General features: G+C 37.3%; 6 non-coding genes across 6 annotated transcripts; all 6 read right to left on the bottom strand.

The window, feature by feature from the left end:
• Positions 1-686: 686 nt before the first annotated feature.
• Positions 687-795, bottom strand: TRNAL-CAA. The gene is made up of 2 exons: positions 758-795; positions 687-732 (listed from the first exon to the last, which is right to left on the bottom strand). It is a non-coding gene; the product is annotated as a tRNA-Leu (tRNA).
• A 2,263-nt stretch (positions 796-3,058) lies between these two features.
• Positions 3,059-3,167, bottom strand: TRNAL-CAA. Its single transcript has 2 exons — positions 3,130-3,167; positions 3,059-3,104 (listed from the first exon to the last, which is right to left on the bottom strand). It is a non-coding gene; the product is annotated as a tRNA-Leu (tRNA).
• Positions 3,168-5,450: 2,283 nt separating this feature from the next.
• Positions 5,451-5,559, bottom strand: TRNAL-CAA. The gene is made up of 2 exons: positions 5,522-5,559; positions 5,451-5,496 (listed from the first exon to the last, which is right to left on the bottom strand). It is a non-coding gene; the product is annotated as a tRNA-Leu (tRNA).
• Positions 5,560-7,828: 2,269 nt separating this feature from the next.
• TRNAL-CAA lies at positions 7,829-7,937 on the bottom strand. The gene is made up of 2 exons: positions 7,900-7,937; positions 7,829-7,874 (listed from the first exon to the last, which is right to left on the bottom strand). It is a non-coding gene; the product is annotated as a tRNA-Leu (tRNA).
• A 2,267-nt stretch (positions 7,938-10,204) lies between these two features.
• TRNAL-CAA lies at positions 10,205-10,313 on the bottom strand. Its single transcript has 2 exons — positions 10,276-10,313; positions 10,205-10,250 (listed from the first exon to the last, which is right to left on the bottom strand). It is a non-coding gene; the product is annotated as a tRNA-Leu (tRNA).
• A 2,264-nt stretch (positions 10,314-12,577) lies between these two features.
• On the bottom strand, positions 12,578-12,686 carry TRNAL-CAA. Its single transcript has 2 exons — positions 12,649-12,686; positions 12,578-12,623 (listed from the first exon to the last, which is right to left on the bottom strand). It is a non-coding gene; the product is annotated as a tRNA-Leu (tRNA).
• Between the last annotated feature and the right edge of the window lie 1,156 nt (positions 12,687-13,842).

Genomic DNA, 13,842 nt, shown 5'->3' with positions numbered 1-13,842 from the left:
TTTTGTAAGGTGTCAGTCCACCCCCTCCCCACCTTTTCTATGCACTTACTATGAAGCTGATCTTTGAAATCTCTTTTTTTGTTGTTGCAGACCTAGCAGAGCTCTTGTAATCTCTGTATATTGGTTCACAGCATTTGCATGCCTAGTGTCCATATCTTCGATTCAGAAATTCTCGGAATGCAGCTTGGTAATAAGAGACGTTCATTCCCCTATTTAATTCCATAGCCTAATCCTTTGTTTAAGCCAGACTGACATGAACTAAGATCAAAGCTCCTAATGGACCAACTGTTTCTATAATAGATTTCAGGAATTTGCCTACTCGAATGTGTATCTATCAGGACAGCAAAGAGTTCAACATGGAAGACTAGCAGTTTTGTCCTCAGGAGTAATCCTATCAACTGAACGGACTCTTAAGCCAGAATCCAGGGAATCCCAGAATCCAGGGTTTGATTCTGTGGGTGTCATCGCTGTCCAGAAAGCTTCTTGGTTGTCATTGAAATGAGATTACCTCAAAGGGGTTTATGTGGCTAACAAAATCAAAATAGCGTCGGAGTTCCTCCCTCGAGATCTGCATCATTAACTTTCAGTCAGAGGCTGTTGCTAGCCCCTTGAGGGCATTTGACCTCCTTACTTCCACACTACACGTTGACTCATTTCACAGTCTCAGGCAGTGAGCAAAACATGTCTGTCAGAAGTGGGATTTGAACCCACGCCTCCATTTGGAGACCAGAATCCCCATGTTGGAAGGAATTGAATCCTTGAGTCTGGCGCCTTAGACCACTCGGCCATCCTGACACATTTAAGCTTTCTTTAGGTGCATACCTGTTTGTTCTGTCTCGTTCTTTCTGTGTTGTAATTTAAAGTGTTTTGAGTGCAGTAGTCCAGGTTACTTGCAGTGCAAACACCTGTTCATTCTCGAGCTTTTTTGTCTTGTAGTGTCCACTGAATGACCCTGACAGTATGCTATTGCTATCCACACCTTATATGAATTCTTAAAAAATGACATATAGGTAATAACTGCTGCAGTGTCTGAGAAATGCACTCTTTGCTGTTGATGCGTCACCTTAATTTGTCAATGTGAAAGAATAGTTAAATAAAGAAAAGAAATTGCAGTTCATGCTACGAGTAGGAATAAATAAATAAATAAATAAAACAATGGGGGAGAACATATATACACGGCATGCATGACACATTTCACATCATTGCTTCAAAAGGCAGAAAATAAAGAACTGCTTGAGTTCTTCTTTGGTCTAGTGGTAGAGCTTCTACCTTTAAGTAGGAAGTATGTGAGTTTGAAACTGTCTGTCCCAAACTTTTATTTTTTTTTTCTTTTGATCTGGCTGATTTTAGCACTTATTTCAAGAATTTTCAACTGTGTTTTCCTCGTTCTCAAGCTGGAAATTTAACTGCTTCGAAGTTTGTCTTTGTTAATAATCCAGAATGTGTGAAAGTGTACTGTAATTCAAACTCAGCTGAGTGCTGAAACAAGTGAGTGGTAAATTGTTGGCTTTCAAAAAAAAAAAAAAACAGAATAGAGTGTATCCTTTGGAAAGTATTCTGATTTTTAGTAAAACTTAGAAATTTCTTCACAAATGTATACGGCCGTATGATTAGAAATATGTATATATATGTATAGATATATAGGTATATATATATATATATATATATATATATATATATATATATATATATATATATATATATATATATATACATATGTGTAAGTGCTGTGTTAATTATCAGCTCAGGAATCGTCAACTTCAGTTTTTCACTTTTCGAAGAGAAATGTTTCTCTCTTCTCTTTTCACGTCAATAATTTTTGGGATCATTTTAATTCGATTTTCTCACCACTGCTGAGACTGATAAACATGATAGGCCACATGGGAGGCAGACTCGGAGTTCTGTCCATGTCTCCATGGATTACAGATGAAGTTATCATGTCAGACTTTCCCTGTAGACAAATGTGAATAAAGAAACAGTAACCGGAAAGCTGTAGACAGTACAGAAAACAGCATTTGCCCACCACAAACCAATAATTTACAGGGAGACTAAGAACAGTTGGAGTGGGGAAGGAAAGAGTCAGAAGGAGAGTAAGGTGTTTTTGGTCCCAGGCGGTGGGGATGATAGATAGATAGATAGATAGATAGATAGATAGATAGATAGATAGATAGATAGATAGATAGATAGATAGAACAGTATATAAATAAATAAATAAAACTTTTCACCATGGACTGCTGACCTTTGCAGTTGAATGTATTGACCAGGTCAATGCTATTTTTGCAGGCAAATTTTGTCAGTCCTTGTATTGATTTCCTGAAATTGTGATTTCTGGTCTCCCATTTCCATACCAAAGTGTGTATTGGAACCTGTCCTTTTTGTAAGGTGTCAGTCCACCCCCTCCCCACCTTTTCTATGCACTTACTATGAAGCTGATCTTTGAAATCTCTTTTTTTGTTGTTGCAGACCTAGCAGAGCTCTTGTAATCTCTGTATATTGGTTCACAGCATTTGCATGCCTAGTGTCCATATCTTCGATTCAGAAATTCTCGGAATGCAGCTTGGTAATAAGAGACGTTCATTCCCTATTTAATTCCATAGCCTAATCCTTTGTTTAAGCCAGACTGACATGAACTAAGATCAAAGCTCCTAATGGACCAACTGTTTCTATAATAGATTTCAGGAATTTGCCTACTCGAATGTGTATCTATCAGGACAGCAAAGAGTTCAACATGGAAGACTAGCAGTTTTGTCCTCAGGAGTAATCCTATCAACTGAACGGACTCTTAAGCCAGAATCCAGGGAATCCCAGAATCCAGGGTTTGATTCTGTGGGTGTCATCGCTGTCCAGAAAGCTTCTTGGTTGTCATTGAAATGAGATTACCTCAAAGGGGTTTATGTGGCTAACAAAATCAAAATAGCGTCGGAGTTCCTCCCTCGAGATCTGCATCATTAACTTTCAGTCAGAGGCTGTTGCTAGCCCCTTGAGGGCATTTGACCTCCTTACTTCCACACTACACGTTGACTCATTTCACAGTCTCAGGCAGTGAGCAAAACATGTCTGTCAGAAGTGGGATTTGAACCCACGCCTCCATTTGGAGACCAGAATCCCCATGTTGGAAGGAATTGAATCCTTGAGTCTGGCGCCTTAGACCACTCGGCCATCCTGACACATTTAAGCTTTCTTTAGGTGCATACCTGTTTGTTCTGTCTCGTTCTTTCTGTGTTGTAATTTAAAGTGTTTTGAGTGCAGTAGTCCAGGTTACTTGCAGTGCAAACACCTGTTCATTCTCGAGCTTTTTTTGTCTTGTAGTGTCCACTGAATGACCCTGACAGTATGCTATTGCTATCCACACCTTATACGAATTCTTAAAAAATGACATATAGGTAATAACTGCTGCAGTGTCTGAGAAATGCACTCTTTGCTGTTGATGCGTCACCTTAATTTGTCAATGTGAAAGAATAGTTAAATAAAGAAAAGAAATTGCAGTTCATGCTACGAGTAGGAATAAATAAATAAATAAATAAAACAATGGGGGAGAACATATATACACGGCATGCATGACACATTTCACATCATTGCTTCAAAAGGCAGAAAATAAAGAACTGCTTGAGTTCTTCTTTGGTCTAGTGGTAGAGCTTCTACCTTTAAGTAGGAAGTATGTGAGTTTGAAACTGTCTGTCCCAAACTTTTATTTTTTTTTTCTTTTGATCTGGCTGATTTTAGCACTTATTTCAAGAATTTTCAACTGTGTTTTCCTCGTTCTCAAGCTGGAAATTTAACTGCTTCGAAGTTTGTCTTTGTTAATAATCCAGAATGTGTGAAAGTGTACTGTAATTCAAACTCAGCTGAGTGCTGAAACAAGTGAGTGGTAAATTGTTGGCTTTCAAAAAAAAAAAAAAACAGAATAGAGTGTATCCTTTGGAAAGTATTCTGATTTTTAGTAAAACTTAGAAATTTCTTCACAAATGTATACGGCCGTATGATTAGAAATATGTATATATATGTATAGATATATAGGTATATATATACATATATATATATATATATATATATATATATATATATATATATATATATATATATATATATATATATACATACATATGTGTAAGTGCTGTGTTAATTATCAGCTCAGGAATCGTCAACTTCAGTTTTTCACTTTTCGAAAGAGAAATGTTTCTCTCTTCTCTTTTCACGTCAATAATTTTTGGGATCATTTTAATTCGATTTTCTCACCACTGCTGAGACTGATAAACATGATAGGCCACATGGGAGGCAGACTCGGAGTTCTGTCCATGTCTCCATGGATTACAGATGAAGTTATCATGTCAGACTTTCCCTGTAGACAAATGTGAATAAAGAAACAGTAACCGGAAAGCTGTAGACAGTACAGAAAACAGCATTTGCCCACCACAAACCAATAATTTACAGGGAGACTAAGAACAGTTGGAGTGGGGAAGGAAAGAGTCAGAAGGAGAGTAAGGTGTTTTTGGTCCCAGGCGGTGGGGATGATAGATAGATAGATAGATAGATAGATAGATAGATAGATAGATAGATAGATAGATAGATAGATAGATAGATAGAACAGTATATAAATAAATAAATAAAACTTTTCACCATGGACTGCTGACCTTTGCAGTTGAATGTATTGACCAGGTCAATGCTATTTTTGCAGGCAAATTTTGTCAGTCCTTGTATTGATTTCCTGAAATTGTGATTTCTGGTCTCCCATTTCCATACCAAAGTGTGTATTGGAACCTGTCCTTTTTGTAAGGTGTCAGTCCACCCCTCCCCACCTTTTCTATGCACTTACTATGAAGCTGATCTTTGAAATCTCTTTTTTTGTTGTTGCAGACCTAGCAGAGCTCTTGTAATCTCTGTATATTGGTTCACAGCATTTGCATGCCTAGTGTCCATATCTTCGATTCAGAAATTCTCGGAATGCAGCTTGGTAATAAGAGACGTTCATTTCCCTATTTAATTCCATAGCCTAATCCTTTGTTTAAGCCAGACTGACATGAACTAAGATCAAAGCTCCTAATGGACCAACTGTTTCTATAATAGATTTCAGGAATTTGCCTACTCGAATGTGTATCTATCAGGACAGCAAAGAGTTCAACATGGAAGACTAGCAGTTTTGTCCTCAGGAGTAATCCTATCAACTGAACGGACTCTTAAGCCAGAATCCAGGGAATCCCAGAATCCAGGGTTTGATTCTGTGGGTGTCATCGCTGTCCAGAAAGCTTCTTGGTTGTCATTGAAATGAGATTACCTCAAAGGGGTTTATGTGGCTAACAAAATCAAAATAGCGTCGGAGTTCCTCCCTCGAGATCTGCATCATTAACTTTCAGTCAGAGGCTGTTGCTAGCCCCTTGAGGGCATTTGACCTCCTTACTTCCACACTACACGTTGACTCATTTCACAGTCTCAGGCAGTGAGCAAAACATGTCTGTCAGAAGTGGGATTTGAACCCACGCCTCCATTTGGAGACCAGAATCCCCATGTTGGAAGGAATTGAATCCTTGAGTCTGGCGCCTTAGACCACTCGGCCATCCTGACACATTTAAGCTTTCTTTAGGTGCATACCTGTTTGTTCTGTCTCGTTCTTTCTGTGTTGTAATTTAAAGTGTTTTGAGTGCAGTAGTCCAGGTTACTTGCAGTGCAAACACCTGTTCATTCTCGAGCTTTTTTTCTTGTAGTGTCCACTGAATGACCCTGACAGTATGCTATTGCTATCCACACCTTATACGAATTCTTAAAAAATGACATATAGGTAATAACTGCTGCAGTGTCTGAGAAATGCACTCTTTGCTGTTGATGCGTCACCTTAATTTGTCAATGTGAAAGAATAGTTAAATAAAGAAAAGAAATTGCAGTTCATGCTACGAGTAGGAATAAATAAATAAATAAATAAAACAATGGGGGAGAACATATATACACGGCATGCATGACACATTTCACATCATTGCTTCAAAAGGCAGAAAATAAAGAACTGCTTGAGTTCTTCTTTGGTCTAGTGGTAGAGCTTCTACCTTTAAGTAGGAAGTATGTGAGTTTGAAACTGTCTGTCCCAAACTTTTTTTTTTTTCTTTTGATCTGGCTGATTTTAGCACTTATTTCAAGAATTTTCAACTGTGTTTTCCTCGTTCTCAAGCTGGAAATTTAACTGCTTCGAAGTTTGTCTTTGTTAATAATCCAGAATGTGTGAAAGTGTACTGTAATTCAAACTCAGCTGAGTGCTGAAACAAGTGAGTGGTAAATTGTTGGCTTTCAAAAAAAAAAAAACAGAATAGAGTGTATCCTTTGGAAAGTATTCTGATTTTTAGTAAAACTTAGAAATTTCTTCACAAATGTATACGGCCGTATGATTAGAAATATGTATATATATGTATAGATATATATATATATATATATATATATATATATATATATATATATATATATATATATATATATATATATATATATATATATACATACATATGTGTAAGTGCTGTGTTAATTATCAGCTCAGGAATCGTCAACTTCAGTTTTTCACTTTTCGAAGAGAAATGTTTCTCTCTTCTCTTTTCACGTCAATAATTTTTGGGATCATTTTAATTCGATTTTCTCACCACTGCTGAGACTGATAAACATGATAGGCCACATGGGAGGCAGACTCGGAGTTCTGTCCATGTCTCCATGGATTACAGATGAAGTTATCATGTCAGACTTTCCCTGTAGACAAATGTGAATAAAGAAACAGTAACCGGAAAGCTGTAGACAGTACAGAAAACAGCATTTGCCCACCACAAACCAATAATTTACAGGGAGACTAAGAACAGTTGGAGTGGGGAAGGAAAGAGTCAGAAGGAGAGTAAGGTGTTTTTGGTCCCAGGCGGTGGGGATGATAGATAGATAGATAGATAGATAGATAGATAGATAGATAGATAGATAGATAGATAGATAGATAGATAGATAGAACAGTATATAAATAAATAAATAAAACTTTTCACCATGGACTGCTGACCTTTGCAGTTGAATGTATTGACCAGGTCAATGCTATTTTTGCAGGCAAATTTTGTCAGTCCTTGTATTGATTTCCTGAAATTGTGATTTCTGGTCTCCCATTTCCATACCAAAGTGTGTATTGGAACCTGTCCTTTTTGTAAGGTGTCAGTCCACCCCCTCCCCACCTTTTCTATGCACTTACTATGAAGCTGATCTTTGAAATCTCTTTTTTTGTTGTTGCAGACCTAGCAGAGCTCTTGTAATCTCTGTATATTGGTTCACAGCATTTGCATGCCTAGTGTCCATATCTTCGATTCAGAAATTCTCGGAATGCAGCTTGGTAATAAGAGACGTTCATTCCCTATTTAATTCCATAGCCTAATCCTTTGTTTAAGCCAGACTGACATGAACTAAGATCAAAGCTCCTAATGGACCAACTGTTTCTATAATAGATTTCAGGAATTTGCCTACTCGAATGTGTATCTATCAGGACAGCAAAGAGTTCAACATGGAAGACTAGCAGTTTTGTCCTCAGGAGTAATCCTATCAACTGAACGGACTCTTAAGCCAGAATCCAGGGAATCCCAGAATCCAGGGTTTGATTCTGTGGGTGTCATCGCTGTCCAGAAAGCTTCTTGGTTGTCATTGAAATGAGATTACCTCAAAGGGGTTTATGTGGCTAACAAAATCAAAATAGCGTCGGAGTTCCTCCCTCGAGATCTGCATCATTAACTTTCAGTCAGAGGCTGTTGCTAGCCCCTTGAGGGCATTTGACCTCCTTACTTCCACACTACACGTTGACTCATTTCACAGTCTCAGGCAGTGAGCAAAACATGTCTGTCAGAAGTGGGATTTGAACCCACGCCTCCATTTGGAGACCAGAATCCCCATGTTGGAAGGAATTGAATCCTTGAGTCTGGCGCCTTAGACCACTCGGCCATCCTGACACATTTAAGCTTTCTTTAGGTGCATACCTGTTTGTTCTGTCTCGTTCTTTCTGTGTTGTAATTTAAAGTGTTTTGAGTGCAGTAGTCCAGGTTACTTGCAGTGCAAACACCTGTTCATTCTCGAGCTTTTTTTGTCTTGTAGTGTCCACTGAATGACCCTGACAGTATGCTATTGCTATCCACACCTTATACGAATTCTTAAAAAATGACATATAGGTAATAACTGCTGCAGTGTCTGAGAAATGCACTCTTTGCTGTTGATGCGTCACCTTAATTTGTCAATGTGAAAGAATAGTTAAATAAAGAAAAGAAATTGCAGTTCATGCTACGAGTAGGAATAAATAAATAAATAAATAAAACAATGGGGGAGAACATATATACACGGCATGCATGACACATTTCACATCATTGCTTCAAAAGGCAGAAAATAAAGAATTGTTTGAGTTCTTCTTTGGTCTAGTGGTAGAGCTTCTACCTTTAAGTAGGAAGTATGCGAGTTTGAAACTGTCTGTCCCAAACTTTTATTTTTTTTTTCTTTTGATCTGGCTGATTTTAGCACTTATTTCAAGAATTTTCAACTGTGTTTTCCTCGTTCTCAAGCTGGAAATTTAACTGCTTCGAAGTTTGTCTTTGTTAATAATCCAGAATGTGTGAAAGTGTACTGTAATTCAAACTCAGCTGAGTGCTGAAACAAGTGAGTGGTAAATTGTTGGCTTTCAAAAAAAAAAAAAAACAGAATAGAGTGTATCCTTTGGAAAGTATTCTGATTTTTAGTAAAACTTAGAAATTTCTTCACAAATGTATACGGCCGTATGATTAGAAATATGTATATATATGTATATATATATATATATATATATATATATATATATATATATATATATATATATATATATATATATATATATACATACATATGTGTAAGTGCTGTGTTAATTATCAGCTCAGGAATCGTCAACTTCAGTTTTTCACTTTTCGAAAGAGAAATGTTTCTCTCTTCTCTTTTCACGTCAATAATTTTTGGGATCATTTTAATTCGATTTTCTCACCACTGCTGAGACTGATAAACATGATAGGCCACATGGGAGGCAGACTCGGAGTTCTGTCCATGTCTCCATGGATTACAGATGAAGTTATCATGTCAGACTTTCCCTGTAGACAAATGTGAATAAAGAAACAGTAACCGGAAAGCTGTAGACAGTACAGAAAACAGCATTTGCCCACCACAAACCAATAATTTACAGGGAGACTAAGAACAGTTGGAGTGGGGAAGGAAAGAGTCAGAAGGAGAGTAAGGTGTTTTTGGTCCCAGGCGGTGGGGATGATAGATAGATAGATAGATAGATAGATAGATAGATAGATAGATAGATAGATAGATAGATAGATAGATAGATAGATAGAACAGTATATAAATAAATAAATAAAACTTTTCACCATGGACTGCTGACCTTTGCAGTTGAATGTATTGACCAGGTCAATGCTATTTTTGCAGGCAAATTTTGTCAGTCCTTGTATTGATTTCCTGAAATTGTGATTTCTGGTCTCCCATTTCCATACCAAAGTGTGTATTGGAACCTGTCCTTTTTGTAAGGTGTCAGTCCACCCCCTCCCCACCTTTTCTATGCACTTACTATGAAGCTGATCTTTGAAATCTCTTTTTTTGTTGTTGCAGACCTAGCAGAGCTCTTGTAATCTCTGTATATTGGTTCACAGCATTTGCATGCCTAGTGTCCATATCTTCGATTCAGAAATTCTCGGAATGCAGCTTGGTAATAAGAGACGTTCATTCCCTATTTAATTCCATAGCCTAATCCTTTGTTTAAGCCAGACTGACATGAACTAAGATCAAAGCTCCTAATGGACCAACTGTTTCTATAATAGATTTCAGGAATTTGCCTACTCGAATGTGTATCTATCAGGACAGCAAAGAGTTCAACATGGAAGACTAGCAGTTTTGTCCTCAGGAGTAATCCTATCAACTGAACGGACTCTTAAGCCAGAATCCAGGGAATCCCAGAATCCAGGGTTTGATTCTGTGGGTGTCATCGCTGTCCAGAAAGCTTCTTGGTTGTCATTGAAATGAGATTACCTCAAAGGGGTTTATGTGGCTAACAAAATCAAAATAGCGTCGGAGTTCCTCCCTCGAGATCTGCATCATTAACTTTCAGTCAGAGGCTGTTGCTAGCCCCTTGAGGGCATTTGACCTCCTTACTTCCACACTACACGTTGACTCATTTCACAGTCTCAGGCAGTGAGCAAAACATGTCTGTCAGAAGTGGGATTTGAACCCACGCCTCCATTTGGAGACCAGAATCCCCATGTTGGAAGGAATTGAATCCTTGAGTCTGGCGCCTTAGACCACTCGGCCATCCTGACACATTTAAGCTTTCTTTAGGTGCATACCTGTTTGTTCTGTCTCGTTCTTTCTGTGTTGTAATTTAAAGTGTTTTGAGTGCAGTAGTCCAGGTTACTTGCAGTGCAAACACCTGTTCATTCTCGAGCTTTTTGTCTTGTAGTGTCCACTGAATGACCCTGACAGTATGCTATTGCTATCCACACCTTATACGAATTCTTAAAAAATGACATATAGGTAATAACTGCTGCAGTGTCTGAGAAATGCACTCTTTGCTGTTGATGCGTCACCTTAATTTGTCAATGTGAAAGAATAGTTAAATAAAGAAAAGAAATTGCAGTTCATGCTACGAGTAGGAATAAATAAATAAATAAATAAAACAATGGGGGAGAACATATATACACGGCATGCATGACACATTTCACATCATTGCTTCAAAAGGCAGAAAATAAAGAACTGCTTGAGTTCTTCTTTGGTCTAGTGGTAGAGCTTCTACCTTTAAGTAGGAAGTATGTGAGTTTGAAACTGTCTGTCCCAAACTTTTATTTTTTCTTTTGATCTGGCTGATTTTAGCACTTATTTCAAGAATTTTCAACTGTGTTTTCCTCGTTCTCAAGCTGGAAATTTAACTGCTTCGAAGTTTGTCTTTGTTAATAATCCAGAATGTGTGAAAGTGTACTGTAATTCAAACTCAGCTGAGTGCTGAAACAAGTGAGTGGTAAATTGTTGGCTTTCAAAAAAAAAAAAAAACAGAATAGAGTGTATCCTTTGGAAAGTATTCTGATTTTTAGTAAAACTTAGAAATTTCTTCACAAATGTATACGGCCGTATGATTAGAAATATGTATATATATGTATATATATATATATATATATATATATATATATATATATATATATATATATATATATATATATATATATACATACATATGTGTAAGTGCTGTGTTAATTATCAGCTCAGGAATCGTCAACTTCAGTTTTTCACTTTTCGAAAGAGAAATGTTTCTCTCTTCTCTTTTCACGTCAATAATTTTTGGGATCATTTTAATTCGATTTTCTCACCACTGCTGAGACTGATAAACATGATAGGCCACATGGGAGGCAGACTCGGAGTTCTGTCCATGTCTCCATGGATTACAGATGAAGTTATCATGTCAGACTTTCCCTGTAGACAAATGTGAATAAAGAAACAGTAACCGGAAAGCTGTAGACAGTACAGAAAACAGCATTTGCCCACCACAAACCAATAATTTACAGGGAGACTAAGAACAGTTGGAGTGGGGAAGGAAAGAGTCAGAAGGAGAGTAAGGTGTTTTTGGTCCCAGGCGGTGGGGATGATAGATAGATAGATAGATAGATAGATAGATAGATAGATAGATAGATAGATAGATAGATAGATAGATAGATAGATAGATAGAACAGTATATAAATAAATAAATAAAACTTTTCACCATGGACTGCTGACCTTTGCAGTTGAATGTATTGACCAGGTCAATGCTATTTTTGCAGGCAAATTTTGTCAGTCCTTGTATTGATTTCCTGAAATTGTGATTTCTGGTCTCCCATTTCCATACCAAAGTGTGTATTGGAACCTGTCCTTTTTGTAAGGTGTCAGTCCACCCCCTCCCCACCTTTTCTATGCACTTACTATGAAGCTGATCTTTGAAATCTCTTTTTTTGTTGTTGCAGACCTAGCAGAGCTCTTGTAATCTCTGTATATTGGTTCACAGCATTTGCATGCCTAGTGTCCATATCTTCGATTCAGAAATTCTCGGAATGCAGCTTGGTAATAAGAGACGTTCATTCCCCTATTTAATTCCATAGCCTAATCCTTTGTTTAAGCCAGACTGACATGAACTAAGATCAAAGCTCCTAATGGACCAACTGTTTCTATAATAGATTTCAGGAATTTGCCTACTCGAATGTGTATCTATCAGGACAGCAAAGAGTTCAACATGGAAGACTAGCAGTTTTGTCCTCAGGAGTAATCCTATCAACTGAACGGACTCTTAAGCCAGAATCCAGGGAATCCCAGAATCCAGGGTTTGATTCTGTGGGTGTCATCGCTGTCCAGAAAGCTTCTTGGTTGTCATTGAAATGAGATTACCTCAAAGGGGTTTATGTGGCTAACAAAATCAAAATAGCGTCGGAGTTCCTCCCTCGAGATCTGCATCATTAACTTTCAGTCAGAGGCTGTTGCTAGCCCCTTGAGGGCATTTGACCTCCTTACTTCCACACTACACGTTGACTCATTTCACAGTCTCAGGCAGTGAGCAAAACATGTCTGTCAGAAGTGGGATTTGAACCCACGCCTCCATTTGGAGACCAGAATCCCCATGTTGGAAGGAATTGAATCCTTGAGTCTGGCGCCTTAGACCACTCGGCCATCCTGACACATTTAAGCTTTCTTTAGGTGCATACCTGTTTGTTCTGTCTCGTTCTTTCTGTGTTGTAATTTAAAGTGTTTTGAGTGCAGTAGTCCAGGTTACTTGCAGTGCAAACACCTGTTCATTCTCGAGCTTTTTTGTCTTGTAGTGTCCACTGAATGACCCTGACAGTATGCTATTGCTATCCACACCTTATACGAATTCTTAAAAAATGACATATAGGTAATAACTGCTGCAGTGTCTGAGAAATGCACTCTTTGCTGTTGATGCGTCACCTTAATTTGTCAATGTGAAAGAATAGTTAAATAAAGAAAAGAAATTGCAGTTCATGCTACAGGTAGGAATAAATAAATAAATAAATAAAACAATGGGGGAGAACATATATACACGGCATGCATGACACATTTCACATCATTGCTTCAAAAGGCAGAAAATAAAGAACTGCTTGAGTTCTTCTTTGGTCTAGTGGTAGAGCTTCTACCTTTAAGTAGGAAGTATGTGAGTTTGAAACTGTCTGTCCCAAACTTTTATTTTTTTTTTCTTTTGATCTGGCTGATTTTAGCACTTATTTCAAGAATTTTCAACTGTGTTTTCCTCGTTCTCAAGCTGGAAATTTAACTGCTTCGAAGTTTGTCTTTGTTAATAATCCAGAATGTGTGAAAGTGTACTGTAATTCAAACTCAGCTGAGTGCTGAAACAAGTGAGTGGTAAATTGTTGGCTTTCAAAAAAAAAAAAACAGAATAGAGTGTATCCTTTGGAAAGTATTCTGATTTTTAGTAAAACTTAGAAATTTCTTCACAAATGTATACGGCCGTATGATTAGAAATATGTATATATATGTATAGATATATAGGTATATATATACATATATATATATATATATATATATATATATATATATATATATATATATATATATATACATACATATGTGTAAGTGCTGTGTTAATTATCAGCTCAGGAATCGTCAACTTCAGTTTTTCACTTTTCGAAAGAGAAATGTTTCTCTCTTCTCTTTTCACGTCAATAATTTTTGGGATCATTTTAATTCGATTTTCTCACCACTGCTGAGACTGATAAACATGATAGGCCACATGGGAGGCAGACTCGGAGTTCTGTCCATGTCTCCATGGATTACAGATGAAGTTATCAAAAACAAATT

This window comes from Protopterus annectens, chromosome 7.part1 (assembly GCF_019279795.1).
Source record: "Protopterus annectens isolate FY-2018-M chromosome 7.part1, PAN1.0, whole genome shotgun sequence".
In the NCBI taxonomy this organism is placed as follows: Eukaryota; Metazoa; Chordata; order Ceratodontiformes; family Protopteridae; genus Protopterus; species Protopterus annectens.
Note: the sequence above shows the minus strand (reverse complement) of the source record. Positions and strands in the feature narration are given on the sequence as shown.